General features: G+C 36.0%; 1 protein-coding gene across 9 annotated transcripts in view; it reads left to right on the top strand.

The window, feature by feature from the left end:
- The window catches only part of LOC127471015 (sodium channel protein type 1 subunit alpha), a 165,377-nt gene that overhangs the window by 62,306 nt on the left and 79,778 nt on the right, over positions 1–23,293 (top strand). For 3 of the 9 annotated variants that reach the window (XM_051787327.1, XM_051787322.1, XM_051787328.1), the window contains exon 1: positions 12,576–13,068. The exons of 2 other annotated variants lie outside the window; for them this stretch is intronic. The gene's annotated coding sequence lies outside the window, so the exon portion shown is untranslated. Of the gene's footprint in view, positions 1–12,574; positions 13,069–15,505; positions 15,648–20,836; positions 20,914–23,293 lie in introns of those variants that run through there. 4 more of the 9 variants (XM_051787324.1, XM_051787326.1, XM_051787325.1 and 1 more) reach the window with 4 other exon arrangements.

Here is a 23,293-nt window from a genome sequence, read left to right as displayed (position 1 = left end):
TACGTTATATTTGCTGCTTGAGATTTTTAAGTAATACTAGACTAAGAACTTCTGAAGCTTTCTTTGCTATAATTTTCAAGTTGCTGGAATATACAATGCTTCAATCTTTTTGGAAGTACAAATGTAGATACCAGGCACATTTGAAAGATGAAGAGGTTATTATGGTAAACAACATAGCATGCTTTCCTCTAGAGACTCTCCTAAGCAGAAGCTCACATACACACCTTTATAGCAGCTGCAAAAAATGTCTATGTTTCTCATCAGTTCATATGTCTCATGATAAAAAGAGTTCCCATTCCCAGTGTATTTCTAATTCTGTGTTATCTGGAGATGGGTTAGACAATTTTATCTCCAAATCATTTGTATGCAGGCAAGGAAACACCAAGAGGTGAGGTCATAGAAATACTTCCCCAGTTCCTATACTACAGCATCTGCAGAGACATCAGGCTTTGTAATCATGAACTGTAACATGTAAGCGTAGAGGGACACAGAAATACCTCTCTAGAGGTACCTGAAAAAAAAAATGTTTTGCAAAAGCTTGTTATTTGATAATTCATTGTTAAATGGAATAATTTGCTCAATTTGGAATGTCTGCTCCCAAACATAGTAGGTTCCCAGCTGTACTGATTAAAAGAATTGGTAATGCAAGCAAGTAAGCATATTTCAGTCACTCTCATTACTGAAAACCATTGTGCGCTTTTCTGAAAAATTGTAGAAAAACTAATAATGTAAAAGTCATGCTTGTAATGGCTTCAGACTTCAGCCTGCAAATGCAATCCAGAAAGCTAAATGTAGCTGTAGCAGTAGCAGTAGGCAGCTTCACGCAGGTGCACACTAGGAATACCTCAGGACACAATAAACACTTAAATAACAAAACCTTCAAGACACAGATGAAAAGTGAGCCACACCCCTACAGAAAAAACTGTATATAGTTTTATGCAATGTTTTAAATTATTTATTATTATTAAAAAAAACAGACAAAAAAAGGGCAATTTTTTAATAACAAAGACATTTTTATTTACCAACTCTTAGGCCTAAATGTTAACATTTTCTACTATGTGATATACTGCATTTTTTTCAGCTATTTATTCTGGTTTAAAAAAAAAATATTTGGGGAATGTATTTTTTTTCCTACTGGTGTTTCAACAGGCCTGATAATGTTTCAGAATAAGGTTTTATAATCTTTTTAAACATTATTATTTTATTGAAATTTAATATTGTGTTCTGCACCTTGCTTGTAGGATTTTGGTTGAAAATTGTCTAAACCAACTTTGGTAACTGTTTTTCTAGTTATTATTATAAGCTTAAAATCCTTTGGGAGAATGTAAAATTATGTGTATATAATTATTAGAACTCTCTCCAGTTTCTGTTCAGTAAAAAATTAAGATCAGTAGCTGTTGGCACACAATAACTATGCAGAGCTCCTTGTCTCTGCAGGCAAGAAATCCAAACCTACATAAATGATGAATTCTCATCACCACAAACTCCTGCATTCACCATTAATCCAGAGATTGGGTGAATCCTCTTTCTCTAGTAGTTATGGATTTATATCTGATAGACTGAAAAGATATTTGGGAATAGGTGGAAGCTTTTCCCAGAAGCATGCTGAAGGAATCTCGGAAATGTTCCATAAGGTTGGCTTATGGCTATTCCCAGCCAAAGAAACTGGTGATTCTAAGACTTCAAGCTCTTGTTGAATATGAAGTATTCAAAGGAAGGCAGATAGGCTTTTGAATTAAGGTAAACATTACTGATGTGTTTTAAGTCATTAGAGGAACTGTGCTTTGTAGCATGATTCCATCTAGGTAAGACCACCTTTTATGCTGTTCTGGGTAGCTTTAGTGTGGCTTTGGGAATTTTTGTGGCACCCCTTGGTTGTGTATTGGACTTGAGGAAATTAAAAAAAACAACGAAACAACTTGCTGCTCTTTTGTGACTGCCGGAGTGCATTGAAAACCACTTCAATTAGAATTCAGTTTCATTGACAAATTTCACCATCTATTGCTTATGGTGGCAACTTCCAAAACAGATATCAAGTGCTTGTAATACACCCAGACAATATTTTTGCATATTTTTTTCTTAGATCAGAAAAGAACTCTTCTGTTCAAAAATTATTCATAATGAAAATTTAAAAAATTGAAGCATTAACAAAATAACACAAATACAACTGAGACAGTAAAGCATCATTTAACTCCAAATTACCTGAAGTCAAGTCTTAGCCACATTATGAATTGCACAGGCCTGCTGCTGCTACTTATTTCCTGTTTCAAATCTCAGTTAAAATATTACTAAAAGTACAGAAAATACTTTTCTACTATTGTCATCTTAAGAAGCTTCCACATTTCACTTAAGGCAGTTATACCATTCCTAATGAGGTGGTATGCAGTGAACACAGGCAGGAATATGACCCCCAAAAGTTTATCAATAGATATATGTGCTCAAATTACAGTAAAAAAGGGTTTGTGTGTCTCAAAGTATTTTGTCAGAAATTTTGATATGGTCCACAGGTCAATATGTGAATTCACACTCTATTCATGGCACTAACAGTGACTGTTAAGGGTAATTTGCATTTTACTGGAATAACAGAAAAAAGAAAGATAAACAACATGTCATTAGGACAAACAAGAAGAAAAGGAGAGAAACAATATATTAAACAATATATTATTTTTAATATTCTGAATGCTGTCTGTTGACATATCAAGCATGGACTCCATTTTATTACTGTATATCAAAACTTGAAATAAATGAGATTAATCAGTGAGAATTTGATAAACAATAGTAATATTCCCTTATTGTTAGCACAATTAACAGTAAGTTTCTGAAAATGTGACATTAAGAATACTGGAGGACTGCCAATCTTACTCCAAATTTATAAACACTAGAAATGACATTTTGAAGAACTATTGATTAGTTACATGAATGTTAGTTCCAAGTGAAATAGTGAAGATCTTTGGATATGAGCAACAAAAAATTAGACACTAAAGTGCTAATTATGGTTATCAGCACAAAGACAAATCTTGTGAGATTTTTTTTTTAAAAGATCACACATATATTAAAAGGCAAGTGTAGAAGCATAGTTGGTTTGGGGATTTTTTAAGGCACTAAATATCATGTATTCATTAAACACTTTGTTTGGATGTAAGAGAACATATTACGTGGGCTACAAGATGGGCTGATTAGTTTTAAAATATTGCTGATGAGAAGATATATGAGTGGTATTATTTCTAGGAAAGACCCTCTATGAATAGGTTCTTGATTTGTTGTAATATTTTTGTAAGTTATGCAAATGGTCTGTAGTGTTTTTGATAGTAAAGTTTGCAGATGGCATGGAGAAAGAACCAGATTAATAAGGTTGCTGTTTCAGGGCAAGCTGGGTAGTCTGGTTTAAATATTCAAATTGAAAGCACTATATTTGAATATAGTCAAATGCAAGGTACAACAATTAGGACTTCAGAATATGGGATAAGAAAGTTCATTTTCAAATGAAACAAGAATGAAATATTTAAAAGTCAAAACCACCTCAAACTGAGTGGTCTGTGATACTGTGATCACTGGAATAGAGACCAGCAAGTAGAAGCAGGGACATGAGTGTACTATGAGTTGGAACACATTGCACTGATGCAGTTTCTTTAGAATATTCTGCCTTTTGCTCAAGAGAGAGCCACAAAAGTGTTTTGAGGGACTGGTAATGACATTTAAACCAAACTTAAGCAACTCAGCTTATGAATTTGCTGAAAAGAGTATTAGGAAGCACACATGACTGCTGGAGAAGACACTGCACTAGGACTCCTCAGCTTGTTTGACAATGAAATATCTCCTAACAACAAGCACTTGATAATAGAGGAGTTCACCTTGTAAAATGCAGTTTATTGTAAATAAGTTTGGGAACAGCTAATACAAAAGGCAGTGGACATAAAACTGGTCTGGGGCTTTAATTCAGATTCAGAGCACATCAAATTTAAATTGTTCACTTACATCATGCAGTTAGCAATTCCTCTTTTCCCTTCATCTTGAAAGAGGTTTTTGCTATGACTAATAGGAACAGTTCTGCTTTAAGATTATTATTGTAATCAAATTATGTCCTTTAGAGGTCATGAAACAACTCCAAGATGCATAAATTAGTTAGCTATATTCTGTTCATTCTTTTTTCTCTGAATTGCTTCGAAGAAGTAGAAATTAGCACTGGAGATTAGATAGTTTTTGGAATATACCTGTAGTCTGAAGGACTAGTGGGAATTAGCCAGCTGTATCTTCCTCATGTCAGTTTTAAAGTGGTTTTTGAGCCAGGGGCTACCGTTGAGATCAGCAGAGAAAGGTTTTCAAGGGCTTTTCCCTTCCTTTCTTCTGCAGCACAGGACACCTCAACACATTTCACCTAGCAGTTACTTGCCCATAGAGGCATTTGCTGAAATTCTTTCTCTTTGTTCTGTGGCCTTTTTCGCCAAATGACTTAATTTCCTTCTGATTCCAGTCCAAATAAATGAATTATGGTTGCATTAAAGGAGTAACTGAGCTAAATCCAGTGGAATGAATCTCAGACTAAGCATTCTTGTCCATGAGGCCTGAAGTTCTGTGAAAAAATGTTGCTTATATTTTCCAACTTTTTTTCTTAAAATCACTTCTTTGTCTGAATGTGGCTGCAATTGAGTAAACTCATCAGAGATTAGCATTCCTTTCTATACTGCTGTTGAAAATGCATAAAATCAGCTCTCAGCAATGGCAGATTGTAACATACTGCTCCAATTCTAGACTGACATGGCTATTCCAGCAGACTCAGAGTAACAAAAAGGGGGGGGGGCAGAGGTTGTAGAATGAAGATATCAATATAACCCCACAGCCAATAGCAGGGTAACCCTACTGCAGCTTAAGGTTAAGGGAGAAGCAATTATATAATTAGTGTCCTCACAGAAGTGCCATGTTAAAAAGGGAAAAAAATAAAAAAATTACGCAATCCTGTTCTCTTAGTCTTCAAGAAGAGGCTAATGAAAGTCCAGTGGAAAACTCACTGTTTCCAGGAAGCTGGTGAATCAAAATAGGAATCCTGGAGGAAGGTTTGAGACTGCAGAGCTGTTGTTATAGGCAGAAAGTGCTATTAATGTTTCTGTTCTAATTTCTATTCTAGTGGCACTTGGGAACATGGTTTAGTGGTGAACACAGTGGTGCTTAGGTTTAATGGTTGGACTTGATGATCTTAGAGGTCTTTTCCAAACTTAATGATTCTATGATTCTATTTGAGTAGCACAGAAATCCTGACATGTCTTGTGAGGGAGAGCTCGATCTCTTTCCTAGATGACTCTGTTTAGACCTGGAGCTTTCATGCAGCTTCAGCCATTTGTTCCTGGGCAAAAGAATAGAGAGGTTTGCATTGCTTGATTTCCTTTGCAAGTCCATCTTTAGAGAGAGAGAGACCAAAATCTGCATTTTGCGAGGCAGTGATTCAAGTTGTGATAGGCATAAATTGAGATAACTGGTTCTGGGAAGAAGATGATCTCTGACAGAACAGTGATCGGCATCCCACTACTGCACTGTAAGTAACTGAAGAATGAAGAGTAGAGGCATGTCTTTCCCAAGGTCACATTGCCACAGCTTCCAATAAAAATTAAAAACTGTTAGAGAAGTAAATATAGTGAAGGAAAGAATTTTCCTTCATTAAGGTCCCATAAACAGTAGAATTTTTGGAATTCACCTGAGGTGACCCGGAAAAAACAGGAAGAGAAAATTATTTTCCCTTACTGACCTCTAAGAACCTTGTGATTGTAGTTTATATAGCTGAATCTTGAAGAATGATCCACTAGGAGTGATTGAGAAAGGGGGAACTTCTGCAGTAGATTGGTCTGAGATCTCATTGTTTTACAGCGTGAAATCAGTTTGAAAGAGATTATCGTGAAGACCTAATATCATTTAATGACAAGGCATTTTATGCACTGCTTAGGTTGGTTTTGTTTGTTGGGGTTTTTTTTAACTCTGCCTAAAAGCAAGCCACAGTGACTTACAAGGACATTCAGTTTACTTTCTCACATAAGGGAAGGAAAAAGAGACAGCTATGTCAGAAAGATGAGCAAGATAAGCAAATATTATGCAGACTATCATGTCTTTTTGTCCTGTAAGCTTCAAAATACTATTGCTGATTATACAATTATTGTGTTAATTGATTGGTTTTAGTCGAGAGTTTACTTAAATGAAAGATCAATTAATAGTGGCCAAAATAATACTTATTCTGACAGGTAAAATAAATGTTTTTAAAACAAGGCATTCTAGAATTCACTAGAACTTTCTTTGGATGACATAGTATTCATATATTTTTAAGGCTTTTCTGCAGTGCTTGTGAGCTCAACATTAGACACAGCAGCACTTAAAGTGTAAGTGAAACATGGATGCAAACCTAAGTCTGTAAAGAGTTAGCAAGGATGTTGGCAAGGATGTATCTTGCTATGTAAATAAATGATAACTGGTTATCAGTCAGCAAAGGACTGAAAAACCTCAGAACCTGGGAGCTGCAGGATATAACTGGCAGCCCCTGAGTCCTCCTGCTCTGCAAGGGACTACCCTCAACTCACAAAGATTTGGGACATCTGGTGTGTTGGACCACTGTGTCTTTCAGTGCTGAACAAAAGTTTTATGTTTAGGTCAAAGGTATTGACCTGAAAGACTTGTCTCATTCTTACTAGTCTTTATCTTTGGGTTGGTGAAGGAGAAACAAAGAAGAAGCATGTCCTGACCTAGATGCCTGTGCACCATCCATATTTAACTCTGCATAGCATGAAGGCTGAACATCTTTTGCCTTTGAGTGCTTCTAGTGTCCAAGGTCAAAATTTGGATGTGGAATACATAACCTGAAGAGCTTGGATTACTTCTCAGTAAGTCCTTTGTGGAAAACAGCTACAAATGCTAGAGACCTGAAAATTTGCCAGAGACACAAGCTTCTAGAGAAGCTCTCCTGTTGAGTCACAAGGTGCTTTCTAAACTCCTCTGAGAAAGGAGCCTAGGTGCAGCTGGATCCAACCTCAGACCCAGACTTTGTCAATAGTCTAAATACAACTTTGCCCTGCAGGATTAAATATGGCAAACTGGGTATATTTATATAAAATGAATTATTTATTATGAAAAATGATGAGACAAAATATCTTCATCAGAATTATTTACTACAGAGCATAAAAGCTAAAACTACTAGTAGTCTATAGTATAGTGCACTATATTGAAGCAATTATATTGAAGTAAACAAAAAGAAACAATAATTAATTAGAGATCAATGTAACTCACCATACTAACACTTGCGGGCAGTTCTCTTTCACTCAACTTCAAGGAGTATCCTTGAAGGAGTGTCCCTGCTTCAGAGGAGAAACTTCCACATGCTCCAAGAAATGGCATGTTTGAAGAATCTGATCGAATGAAAGTGGACTAGGCTGCTATAGTATAAAGTGATAAGACTGTCAGTTAGATGTCACCAGGTCAGCTTAGGAGCTTATCTCCCAAATTTTTGCCTCGCTACCCGGATGTTGATTTGGGGTTGATGTGTCAGACTATGGTTTTATGCTATGGTTTAGCATAATTCAACACCAAAAGCAGCACTTGGAATCCCCTCCCAGCCCACCACTGATAGATTTGCAAACAGGGCATTGTCCTATGGAGTTGTTTGACCATGGTCCAGGATGAAGAACCCTGCCACAAGAACTAAATCCAAATTCTTGCCCCCACCCCCTGAGTAATATAGGCATTTCAAGGACTTGAAAAGAGATTAAAACCTAATGAAGGCTAAATACGGTTTCTTTGACCAGTCTAGGTCCATATCAACTAAAGAAAGACAAAAACAAGCTACTTGAATCCAGAATGAAATTGAAGTGATGACTTTATGCCTTTTAGCTAAAAGTCAGTGCTGATTGTATCTTCATGTATTGCTAGAGGGGATTACCAGTCTCGCAAATTTATTCATTACAGTAGGTCTTTCAAGATTTTTTGTTAGCCAGTTCTGCATCTGTGTTAAATCAATATCACAAATGATGTATGCTGTGGGCTATTTAGGAGGGCTTGGGGGGGGGGGGAAAGGCACCTTATTGCTTTTAGTGCTAATGGTACATTCATTATGCTGAACCATAAATCTGTTTTGCCTGATACTGTTCTTAGGCATCAATAACCCATGGCTTGCAGTTCAAGGTACTACCACTACAGTTTCTAGAAATGTTCTGGTGGGTGACTTATGATTTTATCTCCAAAACTAAGTGTGGTTTGTTTCTTGCCCGTCAGCTCATAAGAGCTAGTTTAGCAAGATGCTGAAAATAATTAAACTCTAAATTCAACATTCTGGGATCATTGACAGATGAAAATTCAACAGTAAAGCCTGCCAGTACTAATTATTTTCAGTTGATAAAGATCATTCATTTACTCAAAATAAATAGACATATTTATCAAATGCTTAATTAACTGCTTTTTCATCTTAACTTTTTTCTTTCCTCTATTTTTGCCATTCTTTTTTAGTATTAATATGCAAAACAGCAGATGTTTTCTTATGAGATAAGTACAAAAATAGTGGCTTGGTACTCTTAGAGGTATAATAGGCAACCCTCTAAATCTTACAAAAAATCTGGGAAACAAATTAAAAGGACTATTGTAGCTAGTTTTATTGTAGAGGAAAAGATGTCAAAGAGAAGTGAAAGACCAGTCCATGAATATTAAGATTACTGTGACCTTGACCTATTCAATGTTCATAGTTCAATTGTAGAAAGATTTTATGCTTATTAGATTATAATTTTTCAGTTATTTTTTAGGATAATGTATATTGCTATATGTCAGGAACTGCATGTGAGTACAAAATCAGTGATACTTAGCTGAGGAGTATCCACTGAATTTGAGAATTCAGTGTTCATCTATCATTGCTGGAATAAGTCATCATTTGGAGGAAAATCAGGGACCTTCTTGCAAATATGTAGAATACTAAATATTGTGAAATACTAAGGAAAGAAGACTTGAAAACACTGACACATCTTAACCATACATCTAAACCATATGATTTCAGATGTTTGGAAATATAAATACTTTGAGAATGCTCTTTAATTCAGTTGCGACTTTGATAAGGTATCATCTAAGAGTAAAAGAATATTTAGAAATATACTTCTGTCTATTTGAATATTGGCATAATCAGAAGCCAGGAAGTTTAGTCAACTAAGGGAGAACAATATTCTTCTTTGACTAGTCATCCATTGATCTTCATTGTGATATGACTGGGTCAAATAATAAAAAACTATATGTAAACTGAGGTCTTGAGCTGTCAGACAATACTTAAAAATCAAAACCTTTTGCTACTTGTTTCAAAAAGGAGTTATGTGGTATGAATTTATTGGGTTTGCTTACAGAAGTACCACATGCAAAGTCTTCAGAGGGAGTAAAGGACTCCTGTATGGAATCCCTCTCCTTCCCCATTTATATGAGTATGTTTTATCAGGTCTGAATACAAGGATTTATTTTTTGAAGACTTTGAGCCACTGTTTACACATTTCAGCATGAATCACTTGTGCAGGTTGTTCAGGAACACAAGGGATAAATTATTTTGAGAAAAGAAAGAAAGGTCAGAGAAGGATGGAAAAAAACCAAAAACCTGCACCTCAAGATATTATAGTTCTCTCTCCAGTCAGTGATACCAGAACATTTTAATGTTTTAGCAGATCCCAAATGGAATCTAGCTTAGTATGAGCTAACCTCAAGTAATGATTTATTTATGTGCAAGGCATCTTAAGAGCAAGGTGTCTAAAAAAAATTGTCCTGTTTACTCAAGGTTGTTGGCAAGAGTAGTGTCTATGAGATACTGCTTCCTCCATTTCACCATGGAATAGAAAAGACCTTATTGAAATAAACTCAACCAGTAAGGATAATTTAGTGATAAACATTGTAAACTTCTACTGCCAGATTTTCATAAAAGAAAAATTCGAAAACTTTTTTCATAGGCTTACAGTCTTCCATAAAAAAATGATTGGCATTAGCTTCATAACACATGTGTAGGAGAACTCCTCAATAAACCCCCAAATATGCCTATTTTCATCTCCCTCCTTGTGCAAAGGGGTCATCTAGTCCATTCTTCTTTTCCAATCAGCAGCTTTGTTCTACAGTCGTTTGCAAAAAAATACAATTTTTAAAAGACATTTTTTCAAACTGCATTTACTTTTTTTACTTTGACAGAAATCTTTCTATCTCCTGGGGTATCAGAATAATTAATTTGCTAGTTGAGTGTGATATAAACTTGACTTACTTTCTTACTGCTGTCAAGCAGTCAACATTACTACTCACATTACTAGTGCAGCTGGCTCAGAAATGATCTTTTGCTGAGAGTCCTACACGTCAGCAATTTCTGTATCAATTTGTGTTAAGATAGTCTTGAGTTGCCAGGAGATCAGGCCAAGTTCATGTACAGGAAAAATGCTTATAAGAATTATTGTAAACTGAAAAGCTCTGTGGCTCAATGGAAGTGCAAGGTGGCTAGTACCTAAGAGAAGTAAACAGTTTTTATACTCCAGACAATAGTTATGGCTCTCAGGTGTATTTTGAACAACAATAGCTTAATGTTTGTAAATTATGACATTGTATTTATGTATTCTCATGACAACAGGCTTTGATGAGGCAGTCATTGTTCTGCAATTGGGTATACAGTTTATAGGGAGTATCATAGAAAAGAAGACTGGAAAAGCTTTGAAGGAATATCTAGTTCATCATTTTGCCCAAAGATGGAATCAGCTGCATCAAACTTAGACAAATTTTCCTGAACTGTAACATCAAGCAAACTGTATATTGCCTTAGCAGTGCTGGCAGTCAAGTTTGCTAAAATGTCAAGGTGACATTTTCTGCCCAATCTCTGTGTTGGGTTGGTTTACCTGTACTTTACTTATGAACTTTCTTTATTTTTCTATCTGATGCAGTCAACTTTTAGTTACCTATAGGCAGATTGCCCTGGTGATGGATTAACAGTGCCATGGCTGTGGAGGCATCTGAGCTTGCTTTAGGTGAGTAGTTTGGCTGCTTTGCTGTTTGAAGTACCGTGATCAACAGAATTGCTAAGTTTTTGCAACTTAATTAAACTTTTGTCGTATGCTTTCATAGCCTGATAGAGGTCATGATATTTTCAACTCTTGATTAACCTGGGTCAAGTATGTAAAAAGATTTTTTCTAAAGCAAGTAATCTCATTTAACTCTTGAAACACCAAAAGTAGAGGTTGGTACATATAGATTAGTTTTAATAGGGATTTCTCATTAACAGTCCACACCAATATATGAAAAAAATAAATGCACTGAGGTATTTTTAACGTTATTTTTGAAGTGGTATAAATAAATAGTGAAGACTGGGGAAAAAAGTTACTGGTTTCAAATACAGCAATAATTGTTTTAAAAAATCATTCTCAAATTATATTTCCTTTACACTTGTTTTGTTTCTATGTTATACTTAACTTAGGATATGCTAGCTGTGGGTCTTATTAGGTATCTGCCTTTTATATCAAATGCTCCTGATATTTTTCCTTTTTTTTGCCTTTTTTTTTAAATACTCAAAAAAGCAAAAAGGAAAGCATTTAACAAGGGACAAGGACAATATATTTCAAAAACCAGTGATAATAAAGCATTTTTTTAACTGATCAAATTTGATAGAAAATTCATTTTATGCTTACCTTTAAAAGAAAACTAATAGTTTAAATGGATTTTGTAAACAAGAAATTGGATTATTTCTATCCCTTTCACATTCACCGTGATTTTCCCATTTAAGATCAGAGCACGAGTCATGTTTACTCAACTAAGTACATAACTAAGAATAATAGTCCCCGTACCTAACCTGACTCCTGTAAAATCCCATCAGTGTTCCACCTTGAGACTAAAACTTTTCGTGACCTGTCTTTTAATTTTGCCACAGGATTTTGTGTCCAGTTGCATTTCCTCTTGATTATGCCTAATCAAGCTGTCTCAAACAGAACTAGAAAACTTCACATGCCCCATCTTAGTGAAACCTTTGCCTTCTTTTGTAAGGAGAAACTCTATCAGTCAAAATATTCATTCAAGAATAGTTTGTATATGCATTATCAGTATTTAAGGCTCTTTACTTACTATTGAAGTATTAAAATTAAACAAAATACAGAATACAAGTAATATGAAGTAATTTTGATTAATATAAAGTGCTTTTTGTAAACAAGGTCGTGTAGGTTTCTAATAGCTGGCTAAGCCTGCATTCTTGTTTCTCCTGTTGTGCCCTACACAGAGGAAGTGCTGATATGACCCAAACAATAATAAGCTAAGAAATGTACCAATGCTTCTCAAAAAAAAAAAAAAAGGCAAAGAAATACCAGAAATTACTGTAAACATCTTCACAACCAGGAACGTATCTTACCCATCATTTTCTTGAAAAATAAAATCTCTGTAATACCAGCACCTTAACCTCTGTAACACCATGTAAAGCAGGTAAAAAATGGTTATTTTCCAGAAACTAACCTTCACGCAGTAAGATTTATTTGAGGAAATAACACTTTCCTTTGGAAATTAATCCCAGATTTTATCTTATACCATTGCTTTTCTTCTACTCACCACAGTAAGTAAGACATAGACAAATGTATGCAGGAGCAGTCTGTCTCTCCTTCCTTGCTTTGCCTTGCTGTTGCTCTCCTATCAGCTGTGGCTGTGCAGTCCTGCAGACACAGTGTGACAGGAACTCTGCTGCCTGGAGAGCAGGTACAGCTGCAGCTTTAGTGCTTGCTGTCTGCCTCCCATTTGTAACACCCTCGCTCCTTCCGGTCATTCATTCCAGGGGAGGAATGACACCAGCATTTCTGAGCTGTTCTTGTGTTTTCTCCCAGAACAGTCAGGGAAAGCAGACTTCGTGATCTCCATGCTAACTACCAGCCTGCTTGCTGCCAGTTCTCCCTACTTCTGCCAGTGATGACATTCAGCTTGCTCCTCCACACAGGATACAGCACTGATTCCTCATTATGTAAGGCAGTCTAGGTCAAGTGTAGGAGAGACACTGCTGGCCTGAGCAAGCTAGTGGATTGCTCCCTCAGCTTCATGGGGTCTGGAAGCTGGATCCTGATCTTTGCTACATCATCTTGGGTGAGTGTTTTTGCATGATTTAAATGGTTACTGTGCAGTTTTTCTATGCAGATAGCTGTCAGCCATGCTGTGAACTGCAGAGATAATTTGCTAGGTGAAACCAGCCCTGTCAGCATGATTGAATTAACAGAGTAGAACTTCTTCTAGGCATCTTAGCTTTAAGACACTTTCTAAATAAATAAATCATAAATTGGGTTTGTTTAACAAACATCTTTTCTAACCATAGTGGGATTAGTGTTAATTTGACTGATTAAGCAGTGAATTAAATCCATTTACTTCAAGATAGTGTGGGAAAACATTACTGGATATTGCTATTAGCTCTGAGAGGTTTACTGCAGTTCTTGGCTGTTGCATTGTTTTAGTCTTGCAAATTACAAATATACTTCTATTATTAAACTAAACAAAATAAACAAAAAGGTATTTAATTTTCTTCTAGTCTGTGGTTATTTTCTGAAGTAGCCATTAAATTCAGGATGCTATTTACTGCATGAATTTGTGAATCAAATGCTTCTGAGATATGTAAGGTGAATACTGCAGATAAAATTACATTTAGTGACTGCTCTGCAGAATGCCGGAACAGTGCATGTGAGCTAGATTTGTATGAGAGGGTAGCTTTTTTTCATGCACCATGTAGAATTCAAAGACATTTTTTGGATTTAAACCCTTCTGCAAATCAGTCTGTGACAAAGTATATAACAGGTTTGTCCTTAAATGAATTATACATGGTGGGTATTGCCAGGTGCTGGAATGCCTGATTATACTGGAATGCAGCAGAAAAGGCCCTGGAAAGTAACAGCATAACACCGATACTGCAGTATCATGTAGGGAATTTCAACAAGGCTAGCTTCCTTGCTAAGGAAAATTACTGCCTAATAAATCTGAAAATACTTTTAATGCATCTGCGAGATTAATTGGAACACTTGTCTTTATGTGCAGTACCTTGGACAGCAACTTTTTTGTTCTGTGGTACTATGACTCTCCTTCATGGGAGTCAGCAATTTGTAAAAATTAAATAACACAAATTTAAGATACAATAATAAATTCAAAAACACAGAGAAACTTAAAAAAAAAAGAGGGAGAGAAACTTTGGACAGCATTGTATTTAACAACTTACTGCCATTTAATTTACTTTCATTTAATATTAACTTAAAAATAGTGGTGTTTGTATTGAATTATGTTAATGAGTGTCAAAACAGAAAATTAAAAATGCAAAATTATTGTCTGTTTACAATATGGCATTTATAGAATTTTCATGTCCAATAGGTAACTGCTCACTTTAAGAGTAAGTACCAGGGTCCCTTCCTTAGGTCAAAATAAGATTGGATATTAATATATGTTTTTGTATTAATATCAGATTAAAACTAATTTTGATGGAAAGAATGGAAGCCTTTTAAATGTGTTTTTCCACCCCACAGGAAACTAGCTGTTCTTCACATTGTTCTAGAAATAACTGATAGAATTTAATTTCAGCACTTGTTCTGAAGTGAGATGTTTTATCATTTTCTTATAATCTTTGAAAACTCTCTTTCTCTGGAAAAGAACTGCCAAGCAGTCAATTGGCCTTACCTTACCAGTTACTAATTTACTTTTTTTTTCAAATGACAGTCATATAAACCTGTGCTGTGATTCAGGAGAAATACCAGGCTGGTGCCTTCATTAATTGCATTGTGAAAGTTAGGTTCAAGAAAATGTAACTGATTTTTGGTACCTCGATAACACCTCTGTTGCAATGCAGTACATTACATTGTATAACATTTTATAGATACCTTTTCATGTTTCAAAATACAAAAGTATGTCTTTCAAACAAATAATAGAACAATATAGAACTTAGAACAAAACTGCTAGGTACCATGCATTTTTGTAATGATGTACTTCACATTCTTTGTTTCTTGCTGCATGAAGTGTTCTAAAATAGTTATGCTATTATGTATGAGTACACTGTGTTCCATCCCATCTCAAGTGTGGGTGCTTGAGGTATTTTCTTACAGACTCAAGGAGTATTAATAACCTATCTATTCAATTAGAAGAAAAAAAATACTGTCTTTAAGTGTATAGTGATTTTCTGGAAGTGTTATTTTTATTTTTTGCATCATGGTTCACAGCAGGGCATGCACAGTACTTCTGAGCACAGCAAGCTGCAGATACTACAGTAGGATAGAAAGTGTTAGAAAATGGTGATTCCTATGTGTATTTATATATCCTATATTCTGATGTATCACTTTGGGTCTGAGAAATTGAATCTGAGCAGTAAAGTATGTTTTGAACCCACTACAATGTAGAATGACCCTTAATGGTCAGTGCCTCCTGTTATTTTTCTGTGATTTAGTGGAATTGTCCAATCCACTACATCATTAGCTTGCTTTCAATGTTCTGTATATTTCCTCAAATCACAGTATGCAGCTTGAGTTTCTGACAAACTTTTCACTTTTCCTCACAGCGCTAGAGTTTTCTGTACTGCAAGGGGGTTACTTTGTTCCCTTCATAGTCATGGAAATGGCACTAAAACTGAGGAGCGTGGAAGCAATATGAAAGTGTGTGAAATAGGTTATTTTTGAAGAATTTTTCTAGCATAAACAATGGTAAGACCAGTTTTTGTAATCCATAATGTAAAAAAGTATAGCAGTATACACTAGACTGTTATTTTCTATAAAGGTATTTATATCTCAGATTTTATCTGCCTATTTTGAGTAGTTGAGTGATGATAATCATATGCTAAGTTAGTGCTAAATTGGAAGATTACAAAGATCTGTGTTTTAGTTTATCTCATGTAGCATCTGAATGTAAGACTGTAATAGTAAAATTGTCAAGCTTTCCAGGTAAGTTTGGGCTCAAAAATGCAGATCTTACCTTGTCCAGAACAGCTGATTTTTAGTTGCATCTAGTACACAAAAACATTCCAAATGTGATAAAAATCTATTGCTGTAGAAATGGGCTTTGTCTGTTGTGAAGATATCTGTTAAGAAGCTGGTAGATGGGCTCTGTTCCCTGTGTAAAAAGTTACTATTCTTTTTATTCAGAGGTTTTCCTTGCTTTTCCTTGAGACTGGTTGGATGAAGTCTTCTGTTCTGTGTTGCTACAGTTCATCTCATTTTTACAGGTTCTGGTTTTCCATTATTGTATTTTTCCACCCTTAGCTGCCTGTATAGCACTTCTGTGACTGCAGTACAACTGGTTCACAAGTTTAGAAGGAGAAAATGTCCCCTGGATTATCACGTTTACCTGCTTGTCCATGGAGGAACTTGGTTGGCTCATCCCTTATATATTAGATGAAGTACTCCATTAGCTGTTTTCCACACCCACTGTAATTCATAAAATTCATTCCTAGACCACTAGAAAGAGATACTGTAAAGAATCAAGGGAGATGTTTTGATAAATAAAATATATCTCAGACACTGCCATTAAATATATATATATTTATTACTGCTAACACTTTAATAATTGTGTATGTAGAGCATACTATTCTGCATTGTTGCTTATGTGGTTTACTGCCGCATATGAACATCTCAGCTTCTAAGGTCAATTTTAAAGGTTTCTCTAGATTGTACACAACTTTCTTTGCACCAAAAATGCTGAAACAGGATAATGACAAAAAGGACTACATTCTCTTTTTTCTCCAGTTGCAGTTCATTATAGGTTCCATTCAGAAAGGGAATTGTGCTGCAGAGGGTCACCAGAGAAGAACTTCCAGATGAATCGTTTCATGTGCTTTAGAAAAACAGTATCTCACAATGCCTGGTGATCACTAAGGCTCTTGAGCCAAAAACTTAGTGGGATGTTCTTCACCAGTGCTCTTAAACATTTACACAGTATTCCTGAGGTAGAGCCAAGAGTAGGACTGGTCAAAATGTATATGAGTGCAAGTGAACCACCGATCTCCATTAATGCAAAGTTACCAGGTCTGCAGAATCTGAAATCTGCAAGATTGCAAGCTCATGGCTGCAATGGAAAGTTTGCCTGGCAACTGTGTCCTTGCTCTGCAGGGCATAGAGGGGTTCTCCTTTGGGCCTGTTGGATGGTTGCTTCAGCCCTTACCCATTAAGATGATTTATGCTTGGGCACTCAGGGAGGGAGCTGTCACCACACTTGCAGGAAGAAGCTCAAAAATTTCCAAACTAAATGCAGTTTAATTTTCCAACTAAATGCTGTTTATTTAGAGACAGTAAAAAAACTTTCCCTGTATCTTAGAATTGGACAAATTGTGATTGAGAAACCTTTTTTGTTTTCTTCAGCTGTGGTGCAATGTATAAGTTTAAAATATTAAATATATAAGAACTCATGAGATATAGCTCTTTAGCAGTTGGAAAGAAGTTGCTGTTGTGTTGATGAAGTCTTCTCTCTGAAACCCCATATGAGATGACAGTCCGGTTCAAGAAGCCACAAGAGGAGCTTGTTAAGATAACCAGAGACCCTATCCATTTTCTTGACAATATAAGCTGCTGGAGTGAATTTGAGCACCTGGTTATACCACTCTGACCAGTGAAATCTGAGGCATGAGAAATGCTGCTCAAAAAAAAAAAAGCTTTTGTATTCTGTTTATTATACTTGGAGATTTCTCAAAGTCAGTGGTCATATTAAGCATCCTATGCTGAACCTCTACTGATGCTTAAAGCAGGATATCTTAGTTCATTCATTCCTGGTTTACTGTTTAATTTTGTGTTGTTTGTTTCATTTCAAAGTGCAATGTTTTAAAGGAGCTATGGCTGTAACATGTCACACATGCCCAGATTATAGCAAAGACTGGAGGAACTCATATTAAAACTTCAAGCTGAGAAGCAAGTATTCTACCTTTTATCTGAGTCTGTGTTTATAAACACCAGAAAATGCAGCATTTCCAAAAACATCCTCCATTAACAGACAAATTTCTGTGAATGATCAATTGGCATCAGCAATAGTATCTGAACATCCGTTTAGTATTTAAAGTTTTTAGGATGATTCTGAGTCAGGTGTGTTACTAGTGCTACAAGATAATTTCTCACCTGCAAATGCTCTTCATGACCCCAAAGAATTTTGCGAATATATGGAAAAAGGACAAATCATCCTTTAGAATTATACCTAAGAAAGCATGAAACAGTTGAAGAGTGTGTTACCAGCTGATAATAACAAGGTAATGGTTTAAAGAAAGCTCTTTCTACCTGAAGGTCATAGACTTGAACTGCATTGGGCTAATGGGGACCTGTCTGAGCAACCTACCAGTAGTGCCATCAGAAAAGCTAAATTCAAAACTGGTGATCATGACAGCAGTGAAAGATGAAAGCATGGGAAGCCGTTCTAAATCAGACCTCAGGCGTATTCAAAGGAGACAGGTTGCATGATTGTGTGCAGTTAGGTCTTGCCCTTTGTATGTCAGCATTTGAGTACTGGTATTATGGTATATTTTATTATGGTTTATACTATTATGGTGTGTTTTAACTAAATATTTAGTGTCATAAGCTTGCTTGCTGTGTCCTTTTAATCACTGTAATATTTGAAGAGAAAATATTTAAAATTTTGTGAGATTAGATTTCATTGTTAGAACAATTGTTCAGAGCATTGTGTATTGATAAATGCCTGAAAATTAGGTGTTATACTGAGAGATTCTAAGTGCTTCTTGTGAAGGGACAAGCATGTCAGGTCACCACTGGGAGGTGGAGAAATTCACATTCACATAGTTTGGATTCAAGGAAAATTTAAACAGTCAAAATCTCATGATGTAAAAATGTTAGAAAAAATCTATATCAGAACAATACTGGAATTGACTCTAAGGCATCAAGTTCATTAAAGCTGCCTGGGGTCACTGAATCAGAGGCTAATGTTAAGTATATTTTATATCATAGATTGTAGCCTTATTGCATGCAGGTATGAATTAGGTTTGTTTTCTTCTATCTTTACATGCAGAAATGCTATTAAACAATGAAATAAACGCAGTATTGCTTTTAACCCTTCCTCTGTGCATCTCTTAACTTCTTAGTCACTGTCCTCTTCCTTCCTTTCCTACCATACTGCACCCACCCCCCTCCAGCATGGTGGACACTGGGGTTTTCAGAAGTGTTTGCTCATGGTCATCCCGACTTTTTTGTTTGTGGTTTGTTTGGGGTTTTTTTTTGCCACAAAGCAAAATGAGAAATATATAATGCCATCTGATTTTGCTCAAACTGAGGCTGAGCCAATGCAGATGGAGTTCATTGTGTTAGCAGTTACTGTTACTTAGCAGGCTGAATTTTAAAAAGGAGCATTTTTTTGTCTAGGTTCCAGATTTGGCTGCGCAGCTGCCATCTGAATAGAGGGAATGTATAGAGCTGACGTGGCAGTCGTGTACCAGGCGCCGTGATTAGCAGCGCAGTCTGTAATAGATGGACACGTCACGGGACTCGGGCGCAGCAACCCTTTTTCTTTTTTTGTGATTGAACTCGTGACTGATGGTGTTGAATCTACCACCACTACTCAGTGGGGAGGTGTAAAATGAGACAGAGGACAGGTAACATTTTGCTGTGGCGTGCCAGGGGCTGACCTGGAAAGGTGTCTAGTGCTTTTGTAATGGCCGGCACTTACCCAAAGTATTTCCTTTGCACGATTCAGAGACAAGTAATTAACAGAAAAGAAATGAAAATTACTGAAATCTCTAGCTTATTTAACGCTGGATAAAGAAATCTACTTCTCAGTGCAACCCCTGCCCTTTGTTCCTCGCTGAAGGAAAACGGGGTTGCAGATTTTCAGGCTCGTTTAAGTCAGAAAATCACCTAAAAACCGATCTTTTACAGCCAGTTCTTTGCTTTTGCCGATAGATGGGGCTGTCCTTTAAGGTGATGGCTTGGTATCTTCCCCCCCCCTTTTTTTCTTTCTTCACCCTCCTCTCTATCTCTCTTCACCCTCCTCCCATCCCCCCCCTTTTTTTTTCCTGCAATTTGCTGATTTGTATTAGGTGCCATAGAATGAGTCTTAGAACAGGAAGCCAAGAATGAAGCAGAGAGGATACTGCAGAGGGTTTTTTTTTCCCCCCCTTCTCGATGAGAAGGCAACACTTTATAAACACTTTGTAATCTTTTGCAACTGAGAATCTGAACAAGTTTATTAGTATTTCAAGCTTTTCATTATGACTGTCTCTTGGTGTTTCTTTAATTTTTGTTTTCTTCATAATGCTTTTGAAGTTCCCATTTTATCAGGTAAGCCAGCAGGATGTGAAATCCTAGACCTTAGTGCATTGATGTGAGCTGTTGACATGGATGCCCCCCCCCCTTTTTTTCTTTTCTAAAATAATTTCCGAATGCTTCCTTTATAGTACTTGTTAAGCATATAATTAAGGAGAAAATAAAATTTTGGTGTTTTAAAAAATTTTTCAAAAACTGCAGTCAGTTCTTTTTGGCATCACAGCATTTTGTTACATTTGTAGGATTTCAGCAGCCTTGTATTTTTGGGTGTTTCCCATTTTGTTGGGGGGTGATTTTGTTGGAATTATTATTAAGTATTTTACCTGAACTGTTTAGAAGGTAAAAGGGTCATGTTATTCCTTCACATGGAAAACACATTAAGGGCTAAAGCAAACATTCCAGGAGTGTACAGTTTTCCTTCCCATAGAGAAACTCTGCTTTAAGGCTAAATGCTTCACAGGAATGTTGTACCAAAGGAAGAAAGGCATCCCTCTCCTTTATCTCACTTGTCCTCTGACCTTAGTCTTTCTGATCAGGTACACTGCTAGAAGCTCTTATATTCATTTACATACTGACCAGAACTTGTTGTAATGCTGTAGATATAACTCGGTTCATAATCTGAACCGTCTTGCTTTTTCAAACAGCACAAGAAATTTGCCAGGTGGACATCAACCTATTTCAGCGTCTTTTCTAAAATGGATTTCTCTGCTGCTTGTCTGAGGTATGTGCTTAAAAGCATCCCACTGAAATAATTTACCTGGGATTGGGCTGTTTGTTCAAGCCACCTATGTTTCATCTCCACTTTGAAAAAGGTGTTGTTACTCATTCAGCAATATTTGAAAATGGATTGGTGTTTTCTATCGCTATTGAAAGCCTGTTCAATTGTACTTTTATTGGCTGATGTTAGTGTTGCATGCTTGAAGTGCACCTACTTTTCTATTGTGTTTTTCAGGCTTGACCGAGGTGTTAATATAAAGTATAAAGGAAAAAAGACTGTTCTAAAAATGACTCTGAGATCTAAAGTGAAACAATAACAGGATGATTGCTGTCAAGACTGACACCCTGATAGTTTATTCTGTTGAGCCTGGTTTGTGTGATCTTGAATATTTGCTGAAGTATTTAGGCACAGGAAAGCAAGTTAGAGACAAGCAGCCTCAAACTGATTGTCCTCAGTTTGCCAGAAAGTTTTCATTATTTTAAGGGAAGTATCAAGAGCGGGAAGGGGGGGAGCGACACAGGGAATTAAGGGAATTAAGAGCTTGCATAAAGCATAGTCTAATCAGTACAATTCTAGTGAGATTCTAGGAAAACAACAACAATTTGTATATCATCTTGTACCAGAAATAATAGTCTGACTATGATGACTTACAGGAAAATTATATAGATAAATGTATATCATGAAATCATGTGTCCTGTCAGCTGTTTGAAACAATACTTTATATTGGGGCAAGGGTAGTTTATTATCAATCACTAAAATCTATGTTGAAATTATTATTATATTAGAACCTAAACTTGCTTTGAAGTTTCAGAAATTGTGAATGTCAACAACTGAGATAGCTAGGAAGCTAAAATTAATTACATATTATTTCATTCTTAAAATTAAGGTGGCCTTGAGCTAGAAAATCTTCAGGATGTCTATGAATATGACTCTTCAATGCACTACCCCAATTCCAAACAGTTTAAAGGACAGCTGGTTGTTGACATAAAGGATGGCATCACTGCTGCTATCCATATTACACTACATCCTTCCAACATGTGAATTCTACTGTTAGAGTTTTGTACATTAATGAGAGAACCCAAAATATTTGAGAGACAAATTCACAAAGCTTAGCACTGAATTTTGTCCCTTAAATGATTTTATAAATCCTTCTCTCTGATTTTTGGCTACCTGAAACTGAAGAACTAAGAACGAAGTTCTCCTGCTCTTGGTTATGAGAAATATTCCGGTAGTAATCAGGAGAAGTGGGTACTTCTTTGCAATTTTTTTTTAAGGGGCAGAAAGCTTGATCTTATTTGTGTGTGTGCATTTAGAACTGTGATACTCTTCTGGATAAATGTCTTTCCTTTCATCTTAAGTTTATGAACTCCAGTGCCAGCTCACCTGTGGAAAAACTTATTGGGTCTTTTGGGCTAAATATCGTGAAGAGAATTGATGATTGTTTTCCAGTAACAGGAACATATTCTACCTTCTTTTTCTCCATTGATAACAGTTGATATATGTAGGAGGCAGTGGGATTCCACAAGCCAAAATGACTACAGCAGAAGGCAAACCAAATTAAAAATTGAACAATAGATATTCTCACTTGTAAACTGAGACGTTTGGCGACAGTTTGACATACTAGACAAGGAATACCATGAGGCTTTTTTTAGCATAATATTTTAGAGCACTTAAGAGATCACATTGCTCCAGGAGAAAAAAAGTCATGAAGCTGAAATATTCTAAAATGTGAAAAAAGCAACCTTTGAGTAAATTTTAACAATTAAAGCCTATGACCGATGTTTCTGACTGAATGTAATTTTGTAGGGAGGTGGGGAATATCATGCAAGGTCTCCATATTTTTTCCCAAATCTCAGTAGTTCTGGTACACGTTACTTCAATTTTTCTAGTTGTAGGTTTATGCTTTGTAGATTCTTATCCATAAAAACATATAGAAGTTGGATGGAAACAACTGAAAGTTTGGTATGGAGTGACGTAATTAGTTAAATGACAAATGTGAACTTCAAAATCATCTCCCTTTTCATACTAGGGTTAGTCCAACTTCTGTAAAATGTACTGATTTCTTTTTATTCAATATTAGTAATATTCATTGAAAGAATCACTGTGATGTCTTACTGAATACACGGGTGTTCAGTGTTTTTAGGCTTGCTGTCTTTTATTTATTATCGTGTCATCATTTCTGTCTCTTCTGTTTCCACCAGTGTGTGTGATTCCAGGTCCCTTTTCATGCTCTTATGAAATGCTATTTAGCTTTGGCAAAAATAATTGATTTTAAAAAAATCAATTGTTAAAAATTAGATTGTTAAAGAAATTGTTAAAAAAATTCTGGGTAGCAACCTTCCCTGCCATGTTAAATATCACTTGAAAATCCACCATTCTAATT

The sequence above is a fragment of the Manacus candei genome, unplaced genomic scaffold, assembly GCF_025592945.1.
Source record: "Manacus candei isolate 608988 ecotype Guabito, Panama unplaced genomic scaffold, ASM2559294v1 h1tg000023l, whole genome shotgun sequence".
In the NCBI taxonomy this organism is placed as follows: Eukaryota; Metazoa; Chordata; class Aves; order Passeriformes; family Pipridae; genus Manacus; species Manacus candei.
Note: the sequence above shows the minus strand (reverse complement) of the source record. Positions and strands in the feature narration are given on the sequence as shown.